Source organism: Fulmarus glacialis, unplaced genomic scaffold (assembly GCF_000690835.1).
Source record: "Fulmarus glacialis isolate BGI_N327 unplaced genomic scaffold, ASM69083v1 scaffold5020, whole genome shotgun sequence".
NCBI classification, from domain to species: Eukaryota; Metazoa; Chordata; class Aves; order Procellariiformes; family Procellariidae; genus Fulmarus; species Fulmarus glacialis.
Genome location: NW_009185683.1, coordinates 30,748 through 35,929, shown reverse-complemented (window position 1 = coordinate 35,929; position 5,182 = coordinate 30,748).

Here is a 5,182-nt window from a genome sequence, read left to right as displayed (position 1 = left end):
ACAAATTACATATTCAACAGAATTAATTAACTTCTCGCGTTAATGGCAAGAGCAATTTTTTTTTTGCCTTTTTTTTCAAGTGATTCAAATCATTCCATGATTTTTTTATTAATAATTTTCAAAATAGCTTTGCCAGATATCACCTCACCTACAGGATTCTGAAAAATTTCATCATGGCAGAAGCCAAGAAAACTTGAGAATAACCAGACCTTCAAAGAACTGATCACTGATACATACTATATGTATGTATCAGCCCAATGGATTTCAGTGCTCCTCATTTTTGAAACAACAAAAAAAGTCAGCTGCTTTACTTTTCTACTTGAGAAATGATCTAGAAATTCAGAGAAAACATACTATTATATAGGAATGTCAATTGCTCTCATGATTTAAAGCCCATTCTTCTACCAAAAATCGCAAATCAAACAATAAAACCGCATGTCCTGAGTGTTATCATCACAGAATGTTCCTGTTATCACAGAATCCAAAAAATGGCCTGTTACCAGCTTTGTGTTTTACCTGTGCAGTGGCTTGTACATGCAGGATTTGACAAAGGTCAAACAACTGCCCAGTAAGGAGATGTTGAATATTGACTGCTGTGTGCCAGTGGAAGGCTGTACAGAAAACTTGGGAATATTGATTTTGATTATTTTCTTGATGATGCTGGTTATAAGCTATATGATTACATTACTTTGTAACATTTCATAATCCAGCAGACCCTTTTCATTACATTTCGCAAAGATTTATTCCAATTCTCTCAGCCTAACATGAGACTTATATTTCAATTAAGTTCCCATATGCTCACGATGATGCGACAGAAAACATCTATCCGTTCATATGCAAATTGAATCTCTTTTTGCTTGTGAATTATATGTAGTTATTGTATCTTTACAGCAAGGTTTAAAGAGGAAAGGCAAAGTTATTTATCATTCTTCTTCTATGCCACCAGCAGCTAGGAGAGAAAGTATACATGAAGACCCAAAGGGAAGAAATAAAATTTATGAACATAGAGTAAAAAAATAACAAGATATGATTGTATAATGAGTATAGCTGACTGTCTGAGTATAGATACAGTTAGGGTCAAACATATTTGAAATTAAGTCAAATCCCAAATGTACTTAATCACATTTGAAAGAGATGAGCTACAGGAACAAAAGGACCAGGTCTACATCATCTTCACCTGAATTACATTTCTTAGGACTTCTTTGTTTCATTAAATAACTAAAAAGATTTAGAAAGATTAGCTTTGTTTCTAAAAGAAGGCCTATGACTATAAACCTATTTTTATTTAGGGCTTTTAGAAGATACAGTAAATGGTACATAATTGCTTTATCAGTGTTCTCAACATAAGTCATAACTTCAGTGCCATCAAAGATAAAGTTTTGGAAAATCAAGCTTCTCTATAAATAGATATATGAAGGAATGATGGAACAATTATTACTTTTCCATCCTATTCTTTGTATTATGTGAAGATAATTTCTTTTCAGTTTAAATCATTGAGCATTCTGCCCTAATGTGTTGTCTTCCTACAAACAATCATTTCCAAATGAGCTGGAGAACTGGAAACAGTCACAGGAGCGATCCTTCTACTTTATAATCCTTTCCTGAATACTTTAATGAACAATGATGCAATAATTGCTTTTACAGATATTTTTAACTGTTCCAAATAGTACAGACATAAAGCAGGATTAAGGAATTGGAAGTCATAAAAATCTACATCTCTTCTTTCCTTTTTCTCTCAGACTTACTTTGAGGGCACGGCAGATTTCAAAACCACCACTGACATTTATATCCAATGCTTTAAAAAATATAATAGAGTCAAAATCTCACCACACACAATTCAAAATTAGTTTCTTCAGGTTTATAATCGAGTCACAATTTCACTCTGGGGCATTACTTCTTAAACAAGAGACAGAAGCACTTTTCCTCCACTAAATTTGGTAATTTGAAGTCTGGAAGAGGAGTAAAAGAGAGAGGACCGGGCAGCTTTCTGCAGTGTAACCCTGACTGTCCCCGTTCCCCTACAAGGTGACAGGACTCAGAAAGGTTCAGGGGATGGGATGAAAAACGGTGATCTGGTTCTCCTATGACACATGGAAGGCAGAAATCCTGTGGGATTTTTCAAAAGAAACAACAAAAGTTGCTGTAAAGGGAAATAGTCAGGTAATTCCACTACCTGAACCTACATTTTGGTCACTAGCTAAACTAGCAGTTTATGAGGAATTAAGCATTAGTGGGTGGAGGACAGGGCACACTGGTAAGGCCAATTTCTATCTCATATGGGCTAGTCTTAGAATTTTCATTGAAATTTATTTTCTTGTTTTTTTGTCAAAAAACAAAGTCGAAGTAGAACTGGGGTAATGACGCAAAAGAACATCATAAATGTTTTCCATCCCTACTTTTTCTTTGCTGTTCTCAAGTAAAAAGAAAAAAACCCAACACAGTAGTACTATCAGGTCAGGTCACAAGTCCATCTACTCCAGAACCCCATGAGACAGTGTGACTGCTGGCCCTTTGCCGACTTTAACACACGGTCTGTTGCACTGAGCAAGAATTGCATGGTCAGATGTGTATTACACTATGTGTTTAAGCCTTCGTGTTCTGCTTACAATCCTTTTTATTGTTTTCCGTGTCCTAGCTATATTCCGTGAAGAGCTGCTGAGCTTTGTTTAGGCACAGCTTTCGATGAAAGAAGACTGGCAATGAGATGAGACAAGATGAGTGTCTCCACAAAACCAATCTGAAAATGTATCTTGAAACAATGTTCTGGGATTCTTCCTGTCCTTGGGCAGGATTTTTATGTGCAAGTGGGAGATAATGCAAGCTGAAGAGATCTCTTTTAAAAGTTTTACTAATTTTCATTAGACTGGTTCATATGAGTTCTTTGGGCCCCTCAGTGGAGGATTTTAATCATATTGTGCAATGCTAATCTCTGTAATTCCACATTTGGGAGCCCACTTTTCAAAGTGTAAAGAACTGACACTGACTTCATAAAGAACATTTTTCCAGAGGGAACACAATGGTAGAGCCATAGAGAAGCATCATAAGCCAAAAACTGAAAAAAAAAATCTAATTGCCCTAGGAGAAATAAACCATTCTCAGTTTTCTTCCCTTGTTCTGTAGAACGTGCATGAATAAAATATGTGTGAATAATATTTTGTGAGGGAGAAAACTTTGCCCCTTTCTACTTACAGGTATCAGACGCATCATCTCTAAAGGAAAACTTAAAGAAGAAACTGAATTTCAGCATCTGCAAGAATGGAAGAACAGGTTTCATAAAAACAGGAAACAAGATCAGCATGAGTGAAAATACGGACTCAGAGGGAAGAAAAGTCATAAAATATTTGTGTTTCTCTAAGTCTTAAAATCTGATGCACTGCCAAGTTCCCTAACAGTTTCTGAAACCACAGGTTTTCTCCGGCTCTCCATTTTGAGCATTATTTTGCTTAGCACCTCTGAAATGCTCTCACTATTCAGAGCTAACATTTCCCTGGGACTTGTTCAACCTGCCCCACCTCTCGGGCCGGGCTGAGCTTGGCTCCTCCGAGTGTGTCGCACAAGGATGGCAGCAAAGGCCACCTGCAGAACCAAACTCAACCGTCCAGATAAAGCCGTTCTGGAAAAAAACGCATACCTTTAAAGAAAACAACTTGAATGATTCCTGAGGGTCTCTGAGCTTAATAAATGGCAAGAGCTCTGAGATAATAGTACAGTCATGTTGTAATACCGTTTAATGGCATTTGCTGTTAACATTATTCATACAGGGATGCTATTGACTGGTAATTCCTTGAAAAGACTATCTTTTATAAAACCTGTATTACCGAAATCCTTGTGCCTTTTACCGTTATGCAGATTGCAGATGACTTCATAAGATCTAATAATGCCTCAAGTGACAGAATGCTACAGCACCTGACTAAATTTAAAGAAGAAAAAGAGAAAAGCAGACCTATAATTACTGTCCCTGCAAAGAGAAAATGCAGGCACTGTGCCAATTCTTGCATTAACTATCCCAAATCTACTAAGATATTTCTTCCACCTCAATTAATTTAGATTGCAGTGTTAATAATAACTTCTGCACTCTTGATCTCAGGGTGCAATACCATTAACACTACAATGCTTTAACATAAAAACTTCTACGTATCTTACAAAAATATGAAATGCATATTTTAGAAAATTTACCAAGCAGCTGAAGCTTGGATAATGCACTTATTATGTTTGCAATGCTCCCACATTTCTTCTAATATATGACACAGAGGGTCATAAAAGGACCTTAATCTATGAGGCCAGAATATTGCAAGATAATGGATTTTTTGCCCACACCAGAAAGTAACAGCATTACAATGGATGCAGTAACCTCTCTTAATGTTTTTTTTTTATTACCCTACCTACTCTTTGTAGTTTTATGTAAGAACTACTGTACTTTTATTTGCATATTGCTCATCTCTTCCTCCAGTTTGAAACATGAGATACTTTAGCATTTCATAATCTACCCTGTTTACTACAGAATAGTTAGAGGACCTTAGACCGAAGGGAAAAAAGTCTGCATTTCAGTGACTGTGTCATGATATGGTCTTTGGAAATTTATATATACGTCACAGGAAATTTATAAAATGCAAGATTTCAGGATTATGGTACTGGAGGTATATACATCACAAGAAAGCTGAGGAGTGATGAGTTTTCTGATTGAGATCCTTTTTGCTGAAATATAACCTATCAAGGAAATCTCTTACAAAAGCCAGGAAAGCATTAGATGTTTTGTGTGAAAATTTAGGGTTTAGCTATTCAAGACTTCACAAATGCTCGGGCAGCTGTTATGACCCTGAGTCATAACAACTTTAGAGAGGAGATATGATCTAATCGTCATTGGACTTCCTTTGCATTTAACAAGCATTAGTTCCCTAAGACCTGCCCTCCAACAGGTTATGCAAGATTGAGTTTGACTCTTTTTCACTTCCACCATTTACAAAATTTCTCAGGGCTCTCTAATCTCAGCATCCCAGAGGATTCCTGATCACTCTCGAAAGCACACAGAGGATGGAGGAGAGAGGATTGTGGAAAATGTTATTCCTTCTCCCATTTTTTTCTCTGGGCAGTCAATTAATCAATCAACCTAGTCTTCCACGCAGTCTACCCAGTCTACTCAGTCTTGATATCTAAATACGAAATGGCTATAGATTGCACATAC